Below are 12,179 nucleotides of genomic sequence, written 5' to 3'. Positions count from 1 at the left end.
TAATCCCTCCAGGGACTGCATTTAGTTAGGAAGATGTTTCATATGGAAATAAAAATACTAATATGAAACTGAAATTATTGGGAAAAAATATCTTTATAGGCCTCAAATAGTAGTCTTGATCTTGCTGTGAACCCTTTATGACCAGATCAAAGTTTTTCAGAGGAAACAGAGAATGGCAGGAGCTTCATTTGTATGCATGAGACAGACCATATCCCAACTGCTAGCTACTTTTTGAACTATTTGTCAGGGCAAGAAGACTTTTATTTGCTTTTAAATAACTTCTCAACTCTTCTTTTTCTTTCTTTTTTTTAAAGCCTGGATTTAAATATTAATTTTTTGATGTAACATTTTTGCTACACATATCAGAATAGATATACTGAGCTTCATAAGGAAACTGAATTCAAAAATGTTAAAGATAATTTCACTTCAAACATGAACTATTCACAGATTACTATATGTGTAAAAATAATAATAATTCATCCACGTTCTCCACACTGCACTGATTTTCTATCCTTCTGCTTCAATTCTAGGGGGCATTCTTCAAAACTCTTCAGCTTGCCAACATTGGTAAATGTATGTATTTGTGGGAAGTCTTCTTTCTGCTGTCCTCACTGTATCTGGGTAGTTGGATAAAGATGTGACTACAGCAATGTTTTAGAGGAAGCAAGAGATCAGAGTGCAGTGGGATTTATAAAGGTAGAATTTGGTAAAGGAGGAAAGCCAGGAAATTCACCCTATGTCTGAGGAAAATAAAATGTCAGTTTAAAATACATTAAATATTATTTGCAGGGCTCAAGCGAAAGGTGAACTATAGGGAATAAAGAGGACGTAGTCTTTTCTATACATGAACTGTTCTTTAGAGAGGGTGGAAAAGCAGTTTCTGTCAGTATCAACAAAGACTTTCCTTTCAGTACAAATAGATGCTTCATGGTGCCAATTCTTGGGAAGATAGTGTACGTTGTAATTGTTAAACAAGCTCTCTATTACACAGAGAGATCCCTTCCCCTTGCATACCAGTAGATTTAGTATTGACTGCTCTTCTAGCAAGGGAGGGAAAGAAGTCACAGCTTTCAATAGGGTGCTTTAATTAGATGTCAAAAGTTCTCTGGTTACTAGCTTACCAAGAGAAGCCAATGTTGGAATAAGGATATTTTCTTCCATCGCTTATATATTGTTGCTGTTGTGCTAATCTGATCCCAATGATTTGGGATTTGTTCTCTCAGTATTATTTCTCTTTAAAGTTACTGTATGGGGAGAAGGAAGAAGATATAAACTTGGCAAAAGGCATTCCGAAATTAGTATTGTCATTGATGAAAAAGCAAAGGTGTTGAAAATTTACCCCTGATTTGTAGTGCTATGTTTTTAAATAGGGGATATGATTTTGAATGCTGCCTATTGAAATCCTGAATGTGTAAATGTCAACATTACATTTAGGACCAGTACTCTTCAATACCCCTTCATGGATTACTGCTTTGTTGTGGCGAAGGGGCTTGCGTAATTCAATGAAGCTATGAGCTATGCCGTACAGGGCCACCCAAGATATGACGCTGGAAGATGAGCCCCTCAGGTTGGAAGGCGTCCAATATGCTACTGGGGAAGAGCAGAGGGCTAGTACTAGTAGTGCCAGAAAGAATGAAGTGACTGGGCCAAAGCCAAAAGGATGCTCAGGTGTGGATGTATCTGGTGGTGAAAGGAAAGTCTGATTCTGTAAAGATTTTTTCTCCATAGGAACCTGGAATGTAAGATCCATGAATCAAGGAAAGCTAGAGGTGGTCAAACAAGAGATGACAAGTCTGAACATCGACATCTTAGGAATCTAAAATGGACAGGAATGGGTGAATTTAATTCAGAGGACCATCAGGTATACTACTGCGGGCAAGAATTCCTCAGAAGAAATGGAGTAGCCTTCATAGTCAATAAAAGAGTAGGAAAAGCAATACTGGGATACAATCCCCAAAATGACAGAATGATCTCAGTTCGAATCCAAGGCAAACAATTCAATATCACAGTAATCCAAGTCTATGCCCCAACCACCGGTGCTGAAGAAGATGAAATTGACCGGTTCTATGAAGCCCTACAGCACCTTATAGAACTAACACCAAAAAACGATGTCCTTATCATCATGGGGGATTGGAATGCTAAAGTAGGAAGCCAAAAGATAACTAGAATAACAGGCAAGTTTGGCCTTGGGGTACAAAATGAAGCAGGGAACAAGGTGATAGAATTTTGTCAAGAGAATACAATGGTCATAGCAAACACTCTTTTCCAACAGCCCAAGAGACAGCTCTACACATGGACATCACCAGACGGTCAACACAGAAATCAGATTGACTATGTACTCTGCAGCCAAAGATGGAGAAGCTCTATACAGTCAGTAAAAACAAGACCAGGAGCTGACTGTGGCTCAGACAATGAGCTACTCGTTGCAAAATTTAGGCTTAAACTGAAGAAAGTAGGGAAAAGCACTAGGCCACTCAGGTATGAACTAAATCATATCCCTGATGAATATACAGTAGAGGTGAAAAATAGATTTAAGGAATTAGATCTGATAGACAGAGTGCCTGAAGAACTATGGATGGAGGTTTGCAACATTGTACAAGAAGTAGCAACTAAAACCATTCCAAAGAAAAAGAAATGCAAGAAAGCAAAATGGCTGTCTGAAGAAGCTTTGCAAATAGCTGAGGACAGGAGGGAAGCGAAAGGCAAGGGAAAAAAAGAAAGATACATCCAACTGAATGCAGAATTCCAGAGAATAGCTAGAAGAGATAAGAATGTCTTCTTAAATGAACAGTGCAAAGAAATAGAAGAAAACAATAGAATAGGGAGGACTAGAGATCTCTTCAAGAAAATTGGAGAGATGAAGGGAACGTTTCATGCAAAAATGGGCATGATAAAGGACCAAAATGGCAGGGACCTAACAGAGGCAGAAGAGATTAAGAAGAAGTGGCAAAATTACACAGAAGAACTATACAAGAATGAGCTTAACATCCCTGATAACCACAATGAGGTGGTCACTGACCTTGAGCCAGACATCCTAGAATGTGAAGTGAAGTGGGCCTTAGGAAAGCTGAACAACAACAAAGCTAGTGGAGGTGACAGTATTCCAGCTGAGCTATTCAAAATCTTAAAAGACAATGCAGTAAAAGTGCTACACTCAATTTGCCAGCAAATTTGGAAAACTCAACAGTGGCCACAGGATTGGAAAAGATCAGTTTACATTCCAATTCCAAAGAAAGGCAGTGCCAAAAAATGTTTAAACTATTGCACCATTGCACTCATTTCACATGCTAGTAAAGTTATGCTTAAAATCCTACAAGCTAGACTCCAGCAGTATGTGGATCGAGAACTACCAGAAGTACACGCAGGATTTCGAAGAGGCAGAGGAAAATAGAGATCAAATTGCCAACATACGCTGGATCATGGAGAAAGCTAGGGAGTTCCAGAAAAACATTTACTTCTGCTTCATTGACTATGCTAAAGCATTTGATTGTGTGGATCACAAAAAATTGTGGCAAATTCTTAAAGAGATGAGAGTACCAGACCATCTTATTTGTCTCTTGAAAAACCTATATGTGGGTCAAGAAGCAACAGTGAGAACTGGACATGGAACTACTGATTGGTTCAAGATTGGGAAAGGAGTCCAGCAAGGCTGTATACTGTCACCCTGCCTATTTAACATATGCAGAGCACATCATGAGAAAGGCAGGGCTAGATGAATCAAAAGTTGGAATTAAGATTGCCGGGAGAAATATTAACAACCTAAGATATGCAGATGATACCACTCTAATGGCAGAAAGTGAAGAAGAACTAAAGAGCCTCTTGTTGCAGGTGAAGAAGGAGAGTGCAAAAGTTGGGTTGAAACTCAACATTAAGAAAACCAAGAACATGGCATCCGGCCCTCTCAATTCCAGGCAAATAGATGGGGAAGAAATGGAGGTAGTGACAGATTTTATTTTCCTGGGCTCCAAGATCACTGCAGATGGGGACTGTAGCCAAGAAATTAAAAGACGCTTGCTCCTGGGGTGGAAAGCAATGGCAAATCTAGACAGCACACTAAAAAGCACAGACATCACCCTGTCAACAAAAGTGCATACAGTCAAGGCTCTGATCTTCCCAGTTGCAATGTATGGCAGTGAAAGTTGGACCATAAGAAAGGCTGAGCGGCAAAGAATTGAGGCCTTTGAACTATGGTGCTGGAGAAGACTCCTGCGAGTCCCTTGGACTGCAAGGTGATCAAATCAGTCAGTCCTAGAGGAAATCAACCTCTCTCTCTCTCTCTCTCACTCTGACACACACACACACACACACACACACACACACACACACACACAGAAACCACAGTACTGCCAGGGTAACTACTCAATGTGTTGATAGAGTAACAAAAGTAGCTGAGACACTCAGAGTCCTTAAAATACTGAATAGCTTTATGTGGAAATAAGGCTTATTTTGTTTAAGGATCATAGTCTAAAGGAAACTGGCACCCCTTTTTTATTAGTGTTGCTGCAATGCCAGTTTTCTTCATATTAAAATGAGTGATTCTGCAATAAACAGCTCAAGTCTTTGAAGTCCTCTCAAACATTATGTGGAGTGTCACTGTTTATTAAAGATAACTAATACCCTAAGTCTTTATTTACTTGTGTTTATTGCTGTTTTAGCAAGAGTCACTAGAGAATGACTATGTTTTGGGTCCACCAGGATTCTTTAATCAACGTTAGTAGGTAAAATCATCTGTGACAACTAATCCAAAAAGCAGATTATATTTATTTTGGCTACAGTGGCTTGCAGTTCGTTAAAATCAACAAAGCCTTTTCATTAGCCCCCTGCTGATATCCCTAAAACAGACATTTCAAGGGTCTCAAAGCACAGAGGTTCGCATATGCAGAGAAGTTGGGTTGGATAGATTTTCTTTCCTGGCATTCTTCTTGCAAAAATTTGACTAAGGGATTATTAAATATTGTTTTGGGTTTTTTTTTGCTACTAAAATTAACCCTCAAATTTAAAATAAAAATCATAGGCAACATTTCTTAAACACATCAATACACACAAGAGACAGTGTGTCAATTCCGAATGAAATATTTGCAAAGGTCTTATGCATGTAAAAGTGAAAGAATGAGATCAGACATTAAACCAGTGAAACTTTTTGCCTGATAAATGTTGTATATTTGGAATACAGTTGACAGTTAGTAAATTCTAATTTGCTGCAGGCCTTCTGCTTTTTCATTATTCCCAGTAACTTCAGGATAGAAGTCAATGCACATCTGAATATCAAAACAATGTTCAGTATAGTATTGGACATGTGCCATCCATCCATCTATTTCCAAACCAAATTCACCTGTCTTTGATTAAGAACTCTGTATGAAAACTCTTGCTTTGTAGGAAGACTGTAAAAAAGCACAGTGCGTTCACATTAAAAAGACCGATTGTGCATATTTAAAGTTAGAGGTTCAAACACTGCACTGTAATCTCTACTCACAGGAGATGGAAAAGCAGAACTCATTGGGTTGAGTAGTTGCTTCCATGTATTCTGAATACAGAAAAAAAGGTTTTCTTCATATGGGCCTGTACTTCTAACCTTAGTTATTTTGAAACATCTATTTTCAATACATTTCAAAATATTTCTCTATTATCTTAAGCCATTCTGAAAGTATGAAGACAGTACACCAGCGAGACCAAAAGCAGATAATGTCCTCACATAAACAAGACCTGGATGGATCAACTGTACATGCACAGGGATTTTATTAATACTTCTTAAAGTTGCGGTGTGTTTTTTAAGGTTGAAAGCTATATTACATTTGAAAAAGTTTGTGTAGAAAAGATCTTCTTAAAAAAGACAGGGAAACTATACAAGTGGAGTGATTTCAGCTATAAAATAAGCAAAATTGAACAGTGGGCAGCATTTTCAGATTTCACATATATATACATATACAGACAGACACATACATACATGTACACAGGGTTGTTATTTTTTTGTCATAGAATGCCCAGAATGGAGTTCCGGCAGCTTTTTTGGATGGAATGTTGTAGGGTAGGCAAAGCGGGTTATATGACATGTGTGAGTTCCGGCACCTTTTTTTTTTTTCAAAAAAAAGCACTGCATGTACATATACACAAACAAATGCACACATGTGTGTTTTTGTCTGTTTCCATGAAATTACTATATAGTACCTCTTTTCTTTTCACACAGGAATTTTAATGGTTATAGGGTTATTATTATCATTTTTATGGGTTTTCCACTGCCTTGAATGATTTATTTAAGATAGATACCATATAATTTTTTAAGTAAATAAGTAATACTTTTAGATTAGAATATCAATCTACAGAGTATTTTCCAAAGCAGCATTACTCCATATTCATCGGAAGAAAACCTGATATCATACAGTTCATTTTCTATATCTATTATGGAGAAAACTTTGTTTTGAAGGGTGGCATATGAATTTTAACAATAAATTAATATATAGATATAAATACATTCATATATTGACACAGAAGTGAATACAATTTTTATTTAAGATGTATTTATTTTGACTGTTGCCATAATCAAATCAGTTCTCCCCCCGAGCAGAATTTTTCATTGGGGCAAAGAGGGTTTATTAACTATCATTCTATGGATGGTGTCTACCAAAACTAACTGAAAAGGAAACTTAGATTAATCTTAATCTTATTACTTCTTGAGTTATGAGGAGGGGACCATGGCAGAACTACTTCTGAAGTTTAAATTGCCTTTAAGACTTAAAATAGATTAATCTATTCCAACTAAATCATGCGGGGGTAGATGGCATGAAATTAGAGTGTTACTATAAAGATCAGGTTTCCGAAGCACTGATCCTCTTGGCCAAACTGTCCTCTTCACTCTTTGGCATCCAATCCACATGGCCACCCAAGTGAGAAGTATTGAGGCAAAATAAAGCTGCTTCCACGCCTTTTGTTACTACAGCTGTTCCATAAGTAAATATATAGTGACAGCTGGAAAAATGTGCAGTTCAGGCTTTATCTCAACAGGTACCCAACAATATCAATTTCTGATATTTGCCCAGAAGGTTAGCTCAATTCAAACTTGTCACAACTACCATAACTAGGAGCAGGGGGTAAAAAACCCAACATTTATAAATATCAACTGATTTAAATCTTTTTTTCTTCAAAAACAAAACAAAAACATTGACATTTTGTTCATGCATCTGCCCAGATTCCATCTGCCTGGAAATAATACAGATATAATTTGTGGCATGACTCCAGGAAGTCAGTAAAAATTCTTATATTATGTATCTCAAAGAAAGAGAGAATTTCAGAACAGTATTTTTGTTTTGATAACAAAAAATACATTTTGTATTCCACATATTTGATAAAGTTATATCGGACATCCAACATTAAGCTTATAACAAACAATTAAATGAAACATGTTTTTTTATTTATTTCCATTCAATATCAAGGATAGAAATCAAGAAAATAAATAACGTTTCATTGAGAATTTAGACTTCAATAGTGTGGATTTACGGTAAGAAAAGGAAGGAGAAGACATCATCTACTCTTTATTTTATTGGAAATCAACATTGGAAAATGGAAGGCCACCTTTTTTAAAAAAAAAATTATAATTGCAAAAGATTTGCATATATTTCGTTCATTAAAATGGATCCATTTAATTGGATGCTTTAACAGGTGGAAGGAGAGTTAAAAATGGACTTGAAAGAAAGGGATGTGCCCCGAATTTCCGGGAAACAGCATACATGGGAGGTTTGTAGCAGAACAGCTGTTTCAGCTGTTACAAGGAAGCTGCCTGTCACACACACCCCTCCACTTTCTTTTCCCAGCTGAAGAGGTTAGAGCATAGATGTGGCAGCTGAATTATATACATGATCTCATAACTTCATTAGCAATATCAGATTTCTTCATCAGGATCAGCAGGGCCAGCAATATAATCCAGTGTCAGAGAACTGAGAAGTCATCACCGGCCAAATTGTAAGACTTCTGTGAGTGTACAGGATCAGGTCAGGAACAAACTTCCAAAAGGTTTTATTTTAGTTTATATATGTAAGCTTATTTATTTATATTATGTAAGCTTAATTTTGAAAATGATTTACCCTAGTGCATTACATCACAGCTGCATATGCTGGAGTTTGGAGAGCTGAACAACCAAGAAACCAAAATATTCCCAGACTGATAAATTGCCTAGGCAATGGAATAAGCTAATGGCACAGATACCCTATGACTTGTCATGGGAATGTTCCTAATATATCACACAGTAATATCATGAAGGCAAAGCACCCCACCAAGTAAAAAAAAAAGTTATTGTAATGTCTCCAATGTATAATATACTGGAAATTGCAGGAAGTGTAAAAGAAAAAGAAATGAGTTAATGGGACACAATGTACCTATACTAAGAAAAGCTAGAATTTGCTATTGTAATAAATACAAAAAGTAGATAAAAATTGGCATTTAAGTACAGGTTGTCTTCAGGTTATAATGGCAATTGGGACTGGAATTTTCATCACTAAGTCGTGTGACTGCATAGCAACAGCAATTTCCATAGTCTTGATTGTCGTTGTTAGTCCTGGATTTTGCAGTTCATTAAGGAGGAATCTCACCTGATCATATCTTCCAACTTCCTGTCAGCTTCCCCACTGACTTTTCTTGTGGGAAACCAAGGTCAGAAATCATGACATGTAACCATAGCTTGCTAAGACATCATAACTGCAAGCCAGGCCCCATTGTAACTTTGAATGGTTGCTGAACAAAATTGGTTGAACCCAAAGACTGCCTGGATAAGCTCTGTGGACACTAAGGCAAAGAGCAGAAGCTTCATTAGTGAGAACCAGAAATCCTAATTACTCTCTTCTGTTGTTCCATCAACTGTACAACAGGAAAACTATCCAAGGCATTTTCAAGCCCCACCTCTTTTGAAGCTAAATATTACTGCTTAATCCTAAACTATAGAAATTGAACAAAAAGTAATTTCAATTAAAGGATAACTAGGATTAGCTTTGGACTAGAAAGGGAAGCCAGGTTTCAAACCCACGATCAGCCTTGCAAGTTCATGTAGTGACTTTATCTTGCAGATCAATCTATCTAGTAGGTTGCAGAAAAACTTGGAGGAAGGAATACTTTCCATACCATGTGGCTCTCCTGCAGCAAAGACGGGATAAAAATATAAGATGATGAAAACAATAATGAAGATGGTAAGGAATGAGTGGGGGGGGGAGAGTAAGTACATCCATATCATCCATTAAACATGGTTAAAAAATAGAGATGTTTGATAAATTCAAATTATTTCACAATTACTACGAAATAGAGTTTAATCATTATTTTTTTCCAGAAAATATTTTTCTAGAAAACTTTCTGAGACTTTAGTTCATTTCATTCAACCTGCCCTGCCTTTATACTGGCTTCTGGAAAAGTACACCTGAAATCAATTTGAATTATTACTTTCTGGGGAAAGAAATATATATGAAAAATAGTAGGGAAAAAGAAAGAAAGAAAGAAAGAAAGAAAGAAAGAAAGAAAGAAAGAAAGAAAGAAAGAAAGAAAGAAAGAAAGAAAGAAAGAAAGAAAGAAAAGTATTGATTAGCTGGTTTATTTGCCAGTGACTGATTGGTCATAATTATTTAAAGTACTCAGTAAAGTCCCGATTGCCATGAATAATATGCAGGGAGGGCACGTCACACCCTTAGTGACAGATGATATCTGTTTTCACCTATGAGTTGTATTTAAGAGCTACTGAAGCTCAGCAAAAGTGTATTCTGGTTCAAATGAGCTGAAAATTGCATTTGATTTGAATTTCAAAAAGGAGGAGAGGGGAGGGAAAGGAAAAATGGCCACCAAGAAAACAATTCTCTGTTACTACTTCCTGATTCATAGAGACTATTTTAACCAACTGTGTTAAGATCCAGTACATGATTCCGAGAAAAAAACATTGCTGGAAAGCAGCCAGTCAGGTTTAAAATAAATGTTTAATTGTCAGGATCAAAGCAAACTCTGCTTTTATGTATATTAGGAACTGTATGTTCAGGGGGAAAAAACCAATCTGTCTAAATAATTGAGGAGTAGTTATGTCTCTGTATAGCTTACCGAACTGAAAACTGAACTTTTTCATGAGGACCTTCAGAAAATTGACCATATCAAACAGAATTGAATTCCAGCAGAAATGAATTTTAAAGGGGTGTAAACACTGATGACCTGTACCCTAACTGTCAATTATAAAGCAGAATTGTGATGTAGAATCTCCTGTACATTTTGGGTATTTTTTACAAATGTATATATTTCTATTACCAAAATTAGATCTACCTATCTGTGGACTATATTAACATAGCTTGTGAGTTTCAGATAACTCAAATTCTTACAACAGGCTCTTCATCAGTCTAACAGACAAATGACCAGTAGTTAATTCAGTATTATTCAAAATTTTGATGTTGCATTCCTGAATTCCCAGATTTGTTTTCCCCCAATTAGGTCACAGAAGAATAGGAAATCAACTGAAAGTTGCTGCATTAACACAGCTTGTCTTCGTTTTTTGTAATTAAGCAGTGTCCAGGAGGAGAAGTTATCCTTTCTTAACAGGAGTTGTTTCAACAGGAGCTGTGAAGATGCTTCAAGAAAGGTACAAGGAAACATATTCATAGCTATTCTTTTAAAAGCAGCCACTTCAGATGTTGCTTCCAGCTTTTTCTTTATGCATATGTATGCCCATCCTTCTTCAAATACCACTTAGTTCTACCATAAACTGCATTAAATATTTTCTGTTCAAGATAACTCTGAAGCCATGGGCCCTTTCAGTTCCACTTCCACCCTCTTGGCCTTACAAAAAGGCCTTAAAACCTGGCTGTGCCATTTGGCCTGCAGCTCCAATGGGGACGTTACATGTAGGTGGTGTTTATTGTATTAAGAAGAAGATCCCACCTCCACCCCATTGCATACTGGTTCTTATCAGCTAATTTTGTCAATTTTAATGTTAATATTGACCATTTTAAAGTTTTCATGTTTTATATTGCCATTTTTATCATATTGTAAGCCACCTAGAATCATGTGATTGTGAGATGGGCAACATTTAAATTTAATAAATAAATAAATCCATTGCCTATATTGTGATTGTTTCTTAAATAGTATACATAAATGTGAATGTGTGATGAAGAATAAGTAATTGAGACCCCAATTCTAATCCTCAGAGTTACTCACTAAAATGGGACAGGACATTGAAAGGGTTCCTTCTTGTTGGCCGACTTGGTGAATGAAACATATCTGTCACAGAGATCCAGTGACATTAAAGGAGGAAAAAAGCACACTCAGCATGGTTTCCACTTGCAGTAAAGTCTGATACCAGTTGTTCTGAGAGCAAGTTGGGAAACCTCGAATCTCTTGGATCCAAAATGTCTTTGCAACCTATGGCAAACAAATGCATACAACAGCAAAATAAGGAGGAAATAAGCTGCCCCTGCGATTCATACTTTTTTAAACTGATCCTTCCACTCATTAGATCCGAACCACAAATTGCCTCCTTATATTCCCAGAGTCCAGTGAAAGTGACCATTGAACATGCCCATTGCTTTAGCCCCTTTTTGTTTTGATGGAAACTAAGGATCCCTTGAAGATGATACCACTCTAATGGCAGAAAGTGAAGAAGAACTAAAGAGCCTCTTGTTGCGGGTGAAGGAGAGTGCAAAACTTGGGTTGAAACTTAACATTAAGAAAACCAAGATCATGGTATCCGGCCCTCTCAATTCCTGGCAAATAGATGGGGAAGAAATGGAGGTAGTGACAGATTTTATTTTCTTGGGCTCCAAGATCACTGCAGATGGGGACTGTAGCCAAGAAATTAAGCTTGCTCCTCGGGAGGAAAGAAATGGAAAATCTAGACAGCACACTAAAAAGCAGAGACATCACCCTGTCAACAAAAGTGCATATAGTCAAGGCTATGGTCTTCCCAGTTGCAATGTATGGCAGTGAAAGTTGGGCCATAAGAAAGGCTGAGCGCCAAAAAATTCAGGCCTTTGAACTCTGGTGCTGGAGAAGACTCCTGCGAGTGCCTTGGACTGCAAGGTGATCAAACCGGTCGGTCTTAGAGGAGATCAACCCTGACTGCTCTTTAGAAGGCCAGATCCTGAAGCTAAAACTCAAATACTTTGGCCACCTGATGAGAAGGAAAGACTCACTGGAGAAGAGCCTAATGCTGGAAAAGATTGAGGGCAATAGAA

The sequence above is a fragment of the Vipera berus genome (assembly GCF_964194415.1).
Source record: "Vipera berus genome assembly, chromosome: 1".
Taxonomy (NCBI): Eukaryota; Metazoa; Chordata; class Lepidosauria; order Squamata; family Viperidae; genus Vipera; species Vipera berus.
The sequence above is the reverse complement of the archived record's forward strand: the minus strand, read 5'-3'. Positions refer to the sequence as shown.